Source organism: Lolium perenne, chromosome 5, assembly GCF_019359855.2.
Source record: "Lolium perenne isolate Kyuss_39 chromosome 5, Kyuss_2.0, whole genome shotgun sequence".
Taxonomy (NCBI): Eukaryota; Viridiplantae; Streptophyta; class Magnoliopsida; order Poales; family Poaceae; genus Lolium; species Lolium perenne.
Window position 1 is genome coordinate 117,022,916 of NC_067248.2, and position 14,386 is coordinate 117,037,301.

The 14,386-nt window shown below is 52.2% G+C and overlaps 1 pseudogene; it reads left to right on the forward strand.

Annotated features, from left to right (window-relative positions):
- The first annotated feature begins 356 nt into the window (after positions 1–356).
- LOC127303516 (uncharacterized) overlaps positions 357–14,386 on the forward strand; it is a 92,374-nt pseudogene continuing 78,344 nt past the window's right edge.

Sequence of the window (14,386 nt, forward strand, 5' to 3'; positions counted from 1 at the left end):
GCATTTTATGCTCCCAGCCCCTCAAGCCCCCCGTCTTCAAGGTCGATCCCTTTCCCTCCCACACTCCATTGATGTTTCTTTTGTGGGTTCACTGCTGCAAAAATGGCAATCCACGAACTTTCATTTGTGCAGTGCAAGGGTAATCATTTGGCCCGCGGCCGCTGCCTCAGCGAGCTTCCCAGGAACGGGTGCCATAGGTGCGTGGAACCCCGCGGCGGATTCGAGCACGACCCAGCAATGAACGCCGTCATATCAGCGGCGACGGTTGAGTGCCCCCACAGCAGCTGCGGGAGCTTGGTGGCCTACCACCAGGTCCACGACCACAAGATTGCATGACGCACACCCCTTGCGCTTGGATGGAGCCCGGCTACGACTTCACAGCCCTGCCAACGGCGCACGTCACCCACTTCGCAACGGCCCACTTGATCCAAGTGCACAAGCTCCCGCCGTACAACACGACCAAAGTGTTCCAGGTGCTGGTGCCGGTGCCGGGTTCACCGTGAATGTGGATCATCGCCGAAGGGGAGGACGGCGTCGTGTTCGTCCTGATCATCTGCGTGCTCGGTTCGACTTCGACCACCAGCGTGTCTACGGTGTGCGTTAGGGCGGCGTGCGTGCGTGTGGCCTCTGTACATGGCAAAGATGTGGGCGAATGGGCCAGCGTCGTGCTCGTTGGCGCACGCGAGGAGCAGGGCGGACACCGTGAATGTGTCATTGGAGGCGTCGAGCTGCACCTTGCCGGGCGATGTCGCGTTTGATGAACTCACGCCGTTCCTCTCGGTGCCTCCGCTGTACCTGGTGCTTGGTGGACCTTCAAGCTACTACGTTTCTACATTCGCATGGAGAAGGAGAACAATTAATCATCAAAACAAGCACTCCTACTCTATATGATGATTCGTAGTATAGTGCTAATGCGGATGTAACCTCTAGTAAAGTACTAGTACTAACACTGTATGAGTACTATTATTTCAGTTTCGCTTCTATTGTTGGGAAACATCATCAGGAACATAACTTGAACTTATTGGTTTCAAATCTGTGACAATAAAAGAAAAAGAACAAGAAAGGGAGTAACTGTTTTTCGTCCTGCTAATGCAACCTTGAGGTGATAGGGAAAACTTTGTACAAAGCATCGTGCTCATATAAATATACGTATAAAATCATCAGCAGTACCTCGATAGGTGCCATTTCCATTGATCGACAAGACAAGACACACACATAGACTGGGTCACTGGGAGATGGAAATTACTACTAGATAGCTGTCCTGACGTGATAGGATGCCTACATACACCCTACTTGGCAGGTTACGATACCTTCCCAACGAAGGTATCCAGTCAGACCCATTGATTATTTTATTATGAACGGAGAGCATTCTAGAAGACATGTCATGTCTTGGGGAAGATGTTTGGCTTAATCATGGTTTAGATATGGCCACGAATTTTGTCATTTAAGGCACCACCTATGGAAACCACAAGATTACTGAAACAACAACACATTACTTGACGCTAATGTAGATGTATCTAGACATATTGTAGCTATAGATACTTCCATTTTAGCATCAAGTAATATGGATCGGAGTGAGTAATATAATACAGTATACTCAGTATAAGGTTAACTTTGGCACACGCTGGGACGCACATATTTGTTAGAAGTACACACATGCAAGACAGAGCACAGAGTAAAATAATTACTATTTACTTATGGAAACCAAAACCTTGTACGTGTCCACTATATATATAGGCATGGACTACACTTATTGCTTGTGGATGAGGATAGCTGTTGTGGACAACACAGTGGATGCTGTTAGAGTGAAACGACACACTTACTATGGATCGTAGGGAGTATGCAAGATAAAAAAAGATCTACCATACTTATTATTATTATATACTTTTTTGCGAATCTTATTTTATACTCATCAGTTATGGACTCACGACACTTGTCGTCGTGGTGAACGAGCAGATGCCATAGGATGGCTTAGATTGGGGCCGAATGGACGCAAGAGGATTCGGGGGAGGGTTTGCGATCAGGTGGGAAGAGATTCCGGATGGTTTCCTCAAGAACTTGGCCAAGGCCAGAGGTTGAAGAAGAAAGGCACAAGGAAGAACTCCCTCTAGATCACCATGTTCATTGATTCACACAAGTTACAGGCTCTGCCTACATGCATACACACGTCTCTTCTAACGTAACCAATCGCATCGTGCCGTGCCCGCAAGGAGGGCTGCCCCCTCTCCTTATATAGGGGAGAGGGTGGCTTACAGAGCAAGAAACCCTAATGGCATCTTTGACTGGACAAACTACTTTACAGAGTTACTGTACAAAGCTACTTTAATCATAGATGACACCGGGGCCTTCTTTTATCATAGGAGCTGACGTCCTCCGGCTTCTTTCTCCGTCACCTCTCTCTTTGGCGCCAGGGCTCTGAATAAAGTTACTTTGCTTAGCTCATCCTTGTCTTCTTGCTCTGAAGAGAATCTTTGACCAGTCCTGCCGACAGGCACTCCTTTCCGGTATCTTCTATACCGGGTTCCGGCATACCCCTTTGGGGATGCCGGCTTAGCCTTGCTCTCCCGGATTCCTACTAGGCTTCCGGTAAGAACATTAAACCGGTATCTCGATGGCTCAAACCATCCGGTTTGGCATGCCTTTGGCATACCGGGGGTTATCCCCCCAACATTAGTCCCCGAAGCTGGTATAGCCTGGAGGATTCTATCCTACAGACCATGCCAGGTTTTCATCTTTTTAAGATACCGGTTTAATCACTCATGTCTTGAGCTTAGTTCCGGCACCTTTACCCTTGTTCCTTTTCTTCTCCTTGCAAGGCTCGTTCCGGCATCTCTTTTTTCCGGCACCACGTGTCTTTACTCCTTCCTCGACGAAGTCGAGAATATTTCGGGCCCCGCGCCTGTCAGAGACAGGCGCACTGTAACTGACGCGCCAGTGTCCGTTGTCACATCGCTTCGACTCCCGCGCGCGCAGTTAATGCATCTCTGCGGATCCCACTACTTCTTCGGGATCCTGTGTGCGCCTCCGTGTGGCCTCCCTCTTCTCACGTGTATCCGTTCGCCACGTGGCGGCCCAAGGTGCGAACCGTCGCGGGCCGCGAGGCGAACCGCCGCGGCCCAGCGGTTCCATCTCCACCTTCTCTCTCCTTTATAAACACAACTGCCCGTTCCTCTTCATCTTCTTCGCATTCTCCTCCTTCGCGCACAGAGCTCCACGCCTTTGCGCCACCGCCGTTCTCCGTCCGCCGTCGCTCGTTCAAGCTCCGGCGCCTGGCGAACTCACGCCGCGCCTCCGCCGGACTTCGCTGTGCGGAGTTCTTCGGCAGCAACTTCCTCGCGTCCGCCGCATTTGTGCTTCTTCGCGAGCTTCTCCGCCTCGCCGTCAACGGAGCTCGCCGGCGACCGCAGACCCGCTTCACCGTCAGCGAACGCTTCCTTCAGCGACCGCGCCGCTCAAGGTTGGTACCAATTTCACTTTACTCGCCGTTCGCTTGCTTTCCAGATCTTGAGCCTTTGCTGTTCTTATTTGCTCTTTTTCTTTGCTTTTATTCTTACTCGTAGATCTTCACGCGGGGTTCAAGTTTGGGATTTCTGTTTCTCCGCCTACCCTCGCAATGTCTGACGAGGAATCTTCCTCCGCATCTTCTTCTTCCCTTTCTCTCAAGCGCCGTAGACCCTCTCCCGGTGAATCTACGGCCTCAGATCCGATGGAGACCGATTCCGGCAATCAGCAGGAATCCGGTAGCCTCCAAGAGTCCGGCGGCCACCTAGAATCCGGTAGCTTTAGCCAAGCTTCCGGTAGCCAAGAGGCCAGTAGCTCTGGCCAAGCCTCTAGCAGCTCCAGCCAATCTTCCGGCGAGGAGCCTTCCCCAACCACCCGCGGAGCCTGGATGGGCTCCAACGTTACTGAGTTTGAGATCGATTGGTTGTACCGGTCTCGGAGGATTCCGGAAGGAGTTACCTGCCGGATTCCGGATGATGAGATCGAAACGGATCCGGAAGACGACGAGTATGTTGTTTTTCTCGCTCACTTTGAGCGTGGCTTCGGCCTTCCTGCCTCTACTTTTTTCCGGGAGTTCCTAGATTTCTACGAACTCCAACCTCACCACCTTCCTGGCAACGCCATTTTCTATCTTTCTTGCTATGCCACCTTCATGGAGGCTTACATCGGCATTCGTCCCACTCGTGAGACGTTTGCCCGCTTCTTCAACTTGCGGATCAACTCCGTCCAGGGCAAGGAAATCCCTAAGCCCAAGCCGCCCGTGCAGTGCGGCTCTTGCATCATCGGCTCCCGCCAGGGGAGCACTTTTCTTAAGTTTTCCGGCCTCGAGTCTTGCCGCGCCTGGCAAGGAACTTTCTTTTATGTGAAGAACACCGGCCGCGCCGATCTCATCAATCTTCCTCCATACCAAGAGGGGCCCCCCAGCAGAACCAACTGGAGCTACAACCCGAGGACGGAACACGCCGAAACCAACCGGGTAGTGCGCTTCTTGGCCTCTTTGAAGAAGGAGACCAACATCTGCTCTGATGATATCATCCGGACTTTCATATCGCGCCGGGTGCTTCCTCTTAAGCGCCGCGCACATAGGATGAGCGAGATGTATGGCCCAGGCGATCCTACCAAGATCACAGGCCGTGCTCTCAGCAAGAAAGACGTTGTTCGCAAGGCTAAGCAGATTTGTCAAACTGCTATGCCTTTTGCGTGGGAATGGGGCCTCCTTCCCCTCAGTTCCTCTAACCCTCCGACTCAAGAAGTAAGGGATTGCGCAATTTAGGGTTGTCTTCTGCCGGTAACTTCTGCTTTTGTTAACCTTCCTTTTTATCTTGTTTCAGGCCAGGGACCGCTTCCCTCTCATCCGGGCAGAGCCGCGAAGAACTCTCCGGAAGCGCGCCTTTGACTCCTTCGACCCGGATCCCTACATTCTTTGGAAGGATCTGAAGATGGGGAAGACTCCGGCTGCGCGCCTTGGCCGGGACCCGCCGGAGCCCACCGGAAACCCCGAGGACCTGGTTGTGCTCGAGGTACTTTCTTTTCCGGCTTCCTATACTTTGCCACTATTGCTTTCTTGCGAATTGCTTCTTAGCCATATCCAACTCACAGATCCACGAGCGCGTGCCGCCCCTGCGCGCCGAGGCCGGCTCTGAGTTTGTGGACAAACTCATGGCCCAGGGCCAGAAGAACAAGCAGCCGGCATCTACTGCCGGCTCCAGCCATGCTCCTCCCTCCAAGCGCTTCCGGACGGAGCCCGTGGGGGAGAAAGAAGTGGGCGTGCGCCGCTACGGGCGCAAAGCGATGCCAACCGCTTCCGGGTAATTTTCTTTTCCGGCTTGCCTCTTTTTTGCTAAGTTCTTTTTCCGGTTGCTTTTTCTCAACCATTGGTCTTTTCTCTTTTTCTCAGCCCCGCTCTCAAGCTTGGCCCAAGGCCATCGGGCTCTGAGGGATCCGCAAGGACCTCAACCCCTCCTCCTCGCTCAAGCCCGGCACCATCTGGTGCCGGCAACTCCTCTGCCTCCCTTTCGGGGGGCACAACAAATTCGGGGCGTGCGGCCCCTTCACTGTCAGATCACCGCACGGAGGAGGATCTTTCCTTCCTCCCGGAACACCAAGACACCGGCGCCAGCAACATCGGCGCCGGAGAAGAAGAAGCTGCCGGGCGGGCGGAGCCTTCTGCTCCTCCCGTCCTTGAAAAGACAACTTCCGCGCCGGAACCTTCCGCGCCGGAAGGCTCCAACACGGGTGACGCTCCTAGCGCTCCCCCTTCTCCACGCACCATCCTCATGCCTCCGCCAGAGGCTCCTCGCGCCCAGCCCTCCAAGGCCGCTCCTAGCGCGCCGCCGGCCAAGACCTCCGGGGCCTCCTCTACCGCGCCGCCGCCCAAGCCTTCCAAGCTCATTAAGGGGAAGGCGACGGCCTCCAGCGCCCCTTCGGGCGGCCAGCAGCCCTTGGTGCTGCACGTGTCCAAGGCCGCCAAAAGTGCCAGCATGAAGGCCACCGGCCTCCTTGGCCGCATCACAGAGTTCCAGCGCCAAGGCCGGGACCTGGGGCACCTTCTGCCGTATGCTCAAAAGTGGAACGCCGCGGACATCACTCCGGCGACCCGCGGAATGGGCAAGGATCGGTTGCCGGCACCTGATCCTGTCGGGGATCGGTGTTCTGAGGAGCACTTCATGCGGCTCCGGGCTGCCGTAAAAGAGCTTGACAGCGCGTGGTACGATTCCACGAACAATCTGACGGTATGTTCTACTAACTTTCAATCTTTGCCGGTTTCTTCGTTTCCGGCTCTGTTTTATCTTTTCCTTAGTTTCATGCCGGTTTCTCTCTTGTCTATCTTCCCAGTCCCCGAGTTTTGTGGTGAGAGCGCAGCTCTTAGCGCAAAACTTAACTTAAGATTTTAGCGTGAAACCGGCACTGCCAGTCCCCGAGTTTCGGGTTAAACATCTTCTCCTTAACACATAATTTACCTTAGAAACGCGCAAAACCGGCACTGCCAGTCCCCGAGTTTCGGGTTAAGAACTTTGTTCTTAGCGCAAAACTTATCTTAAAAACGCGCAAAACCGGCACTGCCAGTCCCCGAGTTTCGGGTTAAGAACTTTGTTCTTAGCGCAAAACTTAACTCATTTCTTCTTTTTCTTGAACAGGTCACCGCTGACGCTCGGAAGGCCCTCTTCGAGGAGCTTTTGTGGGAGCACCGGGAGCTCGCTGAGGCACATGACAAGTGCCAAGGTAAGTTTTTGTTCCACCGGCATCTTTGCTACCGGAAACCTTTTTTCCTTGTGATATTTACAATTTCTGTTCAACAGTGATCCCGGAAGCTTCCATCGATGCTCTGAAGGAGCAGCTCGCCGCGGCCCAATGTACTATTTTTTCCTTTCTCCTTTGAACTTGGTTTCTTTTCATTTTTACTAGTGTAACCTTGTTAACACTCTTTTTTCCGGCTACAGGGGAGAAGGACCAGCTCAACCGGCAGCACCAGGAGGAGCTGAACGCCCTCAAGACCAGCTACCAGGAGCTCAAGTCTCAGCTGATTCAGCTGGGGCTTGACCACGCCAAGGCCCTCAAAGCCGCTGAAGTGACCGCAGCGGCCAAGTTGGACGAGGCTCTGGAGAATGCTTGCAATGCCACTGTGGTGTTGCGGGCAGAGCTGGAGGAGATGGCCAAGGCCCGGAAGGGTGCCGAGGAGAAGGCCGCGCGGCTGGAGGAGGAGCATAAGGAGTGCGATCAGCTGATCCTGCAGACCGACACACTCGCCCTCCGTAAGTTCTTTTCTTTTACACTTTGACTACTGCATACGAGCCTTTCTTCCTTCGACCCCATTTTCTTTCCGCTATCTTTCCGTCCGGTCTCTCTTCTTCCGGATTCTTTTCTCTCCGGTCTCTTTTTCTTCCGGACTCTTTTCCTTCCGGTCTCTTTTCCTTAAACTTTTTCTTTCTTTGCATAGGCCTCTTTCCGGACTCGCAGAGGTACGCCGTCAAGAGGGTCGACGCGCAACGCAAGGACAAAGGCCAAGCGGATCTTACCGTGCCATGGACGCCCAAGGACCATCTGGTCGCGCTTAACGCGCGGGTGTCCCATATGCGCTGCATAGACCGCAATCTTTCGGACATCCCTGATGTAGCTACCCAGCTATACAGGACTTTATGGCCTGGCGAGGAGGTGCCGGACACCTTCTCCCTCATCAGCGATCGCCTCAAGAGTGCCGGCAAGAGGATCCGCGAGTGGCAGTGCTCTGCTGCTCGCGCTGGAGTGGACTCCGCCCTTCGCGTCGCCTGCTCCTGGTACCCGGAGCTCGATCTGGACGCCCTTACCGGCGTGCGTGAAGACGCAGAAACTGATCTGGACCCGATCCTCGCCGCTAAGCGGCAGGATCGCGCGTACCGCATCGCGGAGTATGCCGACATGCGCACCTTCATCCCTCCCCCTCCTGGCGTCGAGGACTATCTGGCCGAGGAGGAGGGTGAAGCCGAAGACGAGGTCCTGGATGATGCTGATGCCGGTGCTGCTCCTCCGGAAGCCCCTGCTGCGTGATTACTCTCTTTGAAGTGTTTGCCTGCTATATGTGTTGGTCCTGCTTATCTTTGAAACAATGTTCGTTAAATTCTGCCCCGGAATGCCGGGGTCTATGATGTAAGACTTTAAGTTTGCCTGTGGTTGTGCTACAACATTTCCTGCCGGTAAGTTATACCGGTAGCTAAGTATTTATAAGTTTGCCTTAGCATATTTTGCTTTTGGTTTTGATTTTATCCTGCACTGCAAAGATTTCTCAACTGTTTCCGCATCCAATTTGATGCATACTTGGTTCTTTTGCCTTGGCTCTGCCTGCCTTCTCTGGGCGTTCTTTGGCGTATAAGCACAAGGTTCTTTCACCAAACAAGCATCTTCTGGAACTTAGAAATAACTTTGAAATTTTGCAAAAAACCGGTTTAACCGGGGTTAGTTAGATTTTCCGGATTGTTCTTTCCTGCTCTCCCTCTTCGCAGTTCATGTGCTTATCTCCTACCGGTTTATCTTGCTTGCCATGAAGCCGGTTTGCGGGCAGCAGCAGAGTCGAAGACTCCGGTAGGATTTAGCACACTACTAAACCGGAAAGAAAAAACATTCAATAAGCAACCGGTAAACTGAAAAAATAGACAAGTTACATGCAACTTTAGTTGGGGTAGTCCCCGAGATTCATTCAAGATTCTGGCAACTTTTATTCATAGCTTATAAGGTACAAAAAGGAACTTCTTACACCACCACTTCAAGAGTAGAAGGGACGCAACAGAGCTACGTTCCATGGACGTTTGCTCTCCTCTCTCTCCTGTCCGCCTTTCCTTTCTTCCACTCCTGTGCATCGATCAAGTAGTATGCATCATTGTGAAGCACCTTGCTTACAATGAAGGGACCTTCCCATGGTGGCAAGAGCTTATGCCGGCCTTCAGTGCGCTGCACCAGGCGAAGTACAAGATCTCCTTCCCGGAAAACTCTTGGGTTAACCTTCCGGTTATGATAGCGTCTTAGGTTTTGCTGGTAAATGGCTGTTCTTGCCAAAGCCAGCTCTCTTGCTTCTTCTAGCAAGTCCACATCGTTTTCTCTGGCCTCTTTGACCTCTTGCTCAGTATAGAGCTGTACCCTTGGTGAATCATGAATGATATCGGTTGGTATCACCGCTTCTGCTCCATAAACCATGAAGAAGGGAGTGTATCCGGTAGACCGGTTTGGGGTTGTTCTTATACTCCACAGTACTGATGGTAGCTCATCGAGCCAACACCCCGGTGACCTTTCCACCGCATCAATGAGTCTAGGCTTGATACCGGAAAGCACCAAGGCATTCATTCTTTCCACTTGGCCATTGCCTTGTGGGTGTGCCACTGAGCACAAATCCAACCGGATGTTCTTTTCTTCACAGAACCTTTTGAACTCGCCTTGAGCAAAGTTGGTTCCATTATCAGTGATGATGCTGTGCGGGTATCCATACCGCAAAATGACATCTTTTAGGAATTTCACCGCTGTATGCCCATCACACTTTGCGATAGGTTTTACTTCTAGCCACTTGGTGAACTTATCCACCATCACCAAGATGTGAGTCATGCTGCTTCTTGCAGTTTTGAATGGTCCAACCATGTCAAGGCACCAAACGGCGAATGGCCATGTTAGCGGTATTGTCTTTAAACCGGATGCTGGGGTATGATTTTGCTTGGCGTACCTCTGGCAGCCGTTGCATTTTCTTACTAAATCCTCAGCGTCCTCCAAAGCAGTGGGCCAATAGAACCCATGCCGGAATACTTTTGCTACTAGCGCCCTTGACGAAGCATGATGCCCACATTCTCCTTGGTGAATTTCCTCAAGCATTTCTTTCCCTTCCTCCGGTTCCACACATCTTTGAAGGACACCGGTAACGCTTCTCTTGTACACCTCACCATTGATGAATGTGTAAGCTTTGGACCTTCTTTGTATCCTCCTTGATTCATTTTCGTCAGCCGGCAAGGTGCCGTTGATCAGGAATTCCTTAATAGGTTTAACCCATGACGGTATCTCTCGAACCAAAAACACCGGTGCATCTATCTCCATGCTATCCACCAGCATCATTTCTTCCGGTATGGGTACAGCAGTCCCCGAGCTTACCGGAGCAGTCCCCGAGCTTGCCGGAGCAGTCCCCGGGTTCCCTTCATCGATATCCATGGGTACTACGTGTGACTCCGGTACAAAAATTGATTCTGACTCCGGGCTTGGTTTGATCTATGGCACTCTTAGGTGAGCCAAAGCTATTCCGGGAGGAATTTCTTGCCTAGATGAGCCCAGCTTGGACAAAGCATCTGCGGCTTCATTTTCTGCGCGTGGCACATGGTGGAACTCACACCCTTCGAAGAATCCGGCAATCTTTTGCACGTGAAACCGGTACAAGGCCATGTTGGCATCTTTTGCATCCCAATCTCCTGAACACTGCTGTACCACAAGATCTGAATCGCCATAGCAAATGATCCGGTGTGCACCGATTTCTTTTGCGACCTTAAGCCCATGGATCAAAGCTTCATATTCAGCGACATTGTTTGATGCCCTGAAATGCACTTGCAAAACATACCGGAGGTGATCTCCTTTTGGGGAAGTGAGCACCACACCGGCACCTAGACCTTCCTTGAGCTTGGACCCATCAAAGTGCATCTTCCAGTACTCTATCCTCTGATCTGGCGGTTTGTATTGCATCTCCGCCCAATCAACAAGGAAATCAGCCAAAGCCTGTGATTTTATGGCATCTCTTCTTTCATACATCGGCACGTATGGTGATATCTGGATTGCCCATTTTGCAATCCGGCCGCTGGCATCTTTGTTGCACATGATGTCGGAAATTGGTGCTTCACTCACCACCTTCATGGGGTGCTCCTCAAAGTAGTGCTTGAGCTTGGTGGCGGCCATGTACACGCCATAAGTCATTTTCTGGAAGTGAGGGTAGTTCTGTTTTGAGAGGGAGAGCACCTCGCTCAGGTAGTATACCGGCCTCTGGACGGTTTTTTCTTCCTCTTCTCTTTCAACCACAACCACTACACTCACAACCCGGTTTGTTGCTGCTATGTATAACAGCATAGGCTCTCTTTCTAGAGGTGACGCCAGTATAGGTGCTGTGGCTAGCATTGTTTTTAGCTCTTTAAACGCAGCGTCTGCCTGAGGGGTCCAAACGAACGTGTCAGATTTTTTCATCAGAGCATAGAGTGGCAGAGCTTTTTCTCCCAACCTGCTCACGAACCGGCTCAGCGATGCCAAGCTTCCGGTAAACTTCTGCACATCTTTTAACTCTCGAGGGATAGCCATTCTTTCTATTGCCCGGATCTTTACCGGATTAACCTCTATGCCCCGGCTTGATACCAGGAAACCGAGCAGCTTGCCGGCAGGGACACCAAAGGTGCATTTTGCCGGATTGAGTTTCATCCGGAACCGTCTTAGGTTATCGAACGTTTGCCGGATGTCATCGATTAAGGTGTTCTTTACCTTAGTTTTTATCACGATGTCATCCACATAGACTTGCACGTTTTTTCCAATTTGATCAAACAAGCATTTTTGCATACAGCGCTGGTACGTTGCACCAGCGTTGCGCAAACCAAAAGGCATAGTGACATAGCAATAAGCCCCGTGCGGGGTAATGAACGCAGTTTTTATTTGATCTTCCTTTTTCAAGGGAATTTGGTGGAAACCGGAATAGGCATCCAGAAAGGACAACAACTCACACCCCGCAGTTGAATCAATCACTTGATCGATTCGTGGCAAAGGAAAAGGATCTCTTGGGCAAGCCTTGTTCAGGTTGGTGTAGTCGATGCACATGCGCCACACCTTCGGAGCTTTGGCCTCCAGGTTCTCATCTTTCTTCTTTTCAACCATTACCGGATTGGCCAGCCACTCTGTGTGCGTGACCTCCACAATGAATCCGGCAACAAGCAGTTTGGTTACCTCTTCTCCTATGATCTTTCTTCTGTCTTCAGCGAACCGGCGCAGTGGTTGCCGTACCGGCTTGGCATCTTTCCGGACGTTTAGAGAGTGCTCAGCCAGCTCCCTCGGAACACCCACCAAATCATCAGTTGACCAGGCAAAGATATTCCGATTCTCACGGAGGAAGCTGACGAGCGCGCTTTCCTATGCTTGATCAAGGCCGGCACCGATACGAACGGTGCGCTCTGGGTAAGCCGGATCCAGCACGATGTCCTTTGTTTCATTCGTTGGCTTGAATGCCGGTGAGCCCATGTTTTCACTCATTGCCGCTAAGCTCATTTGTGAGGATTGAGCCAGCGCAACAGCTGTTTGCATTCTTTTCTTTTCCTCCGCGATCACCAGCGATTCCGCTAGGTTCGATCCGGCAGATGCAGTTTCCAGTGAGATCTTATAGTTTCCCACCACAGTCAATGGTCCACGAGGTGCCGGCATCTTCATTTTGAGATAAGCCGTATGAGTTGTGGCCATGAAGGCTGCCAATGCCGGTCTCCCCAGCAATGCATGGTAGGGACTGTCTAGATCCACCACCTCAAACTCCAGATTTTCCACCCGGCAATTGTCACATCCTCCAAATGCCACGTCCACCCGAACTTTTCCTATCGGGGCACAGGACAAGCCAGGAACGATCCCGTGGAACGTTGTGCGCGTTGGCTGAAGCATGTTTTCTGTTATGCCCAGCGTGTGCATGGTGTGCTTGTACATGATGTTTATGCTACTGCCATTGTCTATCAGCACCTTGCTGAACTTCACTCGAGTTTGCGGCCCTTTCATGATTGGGTCCACAACAAGAGCATATCCACCCGGATTCGGCATGATCTTAGGGTGATCCTTGGATGACCAGGTAATTTCCTGATTGGACCACATCATGTACTTGGGAACTGCCGGCATCACAGCATTGACCTCCATGGAGCGCCGGTGTACACTTTGCCGGTCTGTTGGCTCAGTGACAAAGACAACACAGCACAGATGCGGATCTTCGTAAACGTTCCGACCCAAAGGTGCCGGTGGGGGTGGTTGGTTGTCATTTTGCTCCACCCGGTTAACTTGCTGGTACTGCTGCCGGTTTGGCTGCACCGGTAAGGCGTTTGCCCCGGTAAGTGGTGGTGGTGGTGGTAGCTGTTGTTGCTGCTGCGGCATGTCTTGTGGTGGCCGCGCATCTTTCACTGTTCCTTTTTGCATCAAGTACTTGGTCCAGGTGCAATCCTTTGTCAGATGGTTTGACGGGTGTGCCGGATTCGGCGTGTGCCACCGGCAAGGTTGGTCCATGGCAGCTTCCATGGTGTATTTTGCGGGTTCTTGCCAGTTTCTTTTCTGGACCCAGGGTTTCTTTTCCACCCATTGTTTCTTTGGACCCGCCCATGGCTGCGATCCGGTTTTTTGCCTCTGGCTGTCGCTGGCCTCAAAGTTTTCCTGCACAGCAGCAACTTGCTGCGGACCGTACCTTCGATCCGGAAAATCTTCTCTTCTTTTGTTATTCCGGTTGTCCCGGTGTTGTTCGTGGCGCAGCTGTTCCGGCTCCGGTTGCACTGCCGGCTGCGTTGGGTCTCCCAACGCATAGCTATCCGCCACACGTATCATCTCTGCCAACGTTGTCGGCATGTTGCGCTGCAACTTTTGCCACAACGGTGAACCTCTTCTGCATCCACTGCTAAACCAAGCAATGGCTTGTGCCTCGATTACCCCTTCACAGGAGTTCCTTGTGGTGTTCCACCGGGCCAGATAATCCCGGTCTGTTTCGTTCGGACGCTGCACGCACAGAGCAAGTTGCTGCGGCCTGTTTGGCCTCTGATAGGTGCTGCTGAAATTGCTCACAAAGGCCTCCTCAAAATCCAGCCAGCCATTTATGCTTCCTGCCGGCAAGTTGTTTAGCCAGATTCTTGCCGGTCCAACCAAAAACGATGGTATGATCCTCACGGCCCAACGCCGGTTTCCTCCTCCTGCTACGGTTCCTCCACCGCCTGCAACGTATACCGCGGTCACGTAATCCGCGAGCCAGTCTTCCGGCTTCGTGGTGCCATCGTATGTCTTTGTGTCACGAGGCAACATAAAGTTGCGGACTGGTGGTTTTTCTTTCATGATCCTTGGGCCAAAGCACTTTGGACCTGGAGGACCTTCCTCCTCGATCATTTCTGACAAGTACACTCTATCCAGACGGTGCCTCGCATCCCGTTCCGGTAAGTATCTCTCTCCCAGGCGTTCTCCCAATGGGTTCCGGTATGCTGCCGGTCTGGTGGAATCGGCTTCATCGTAACATTCCGGCACCGCGGCCCTTGCCTGCCGGTACCTAGGGGGATCTATTTCCTCCTCATCGTACGCTGCCCTTGCAGCTCGATAGTTTTGCCCGGTCTCATATCTACCGGCATGATTGTTTCCGGCATAGCCTCTGGCGTAGCCTCTCTCTGCCCCTTGGCTTTTTCTACCGGCATCGTGT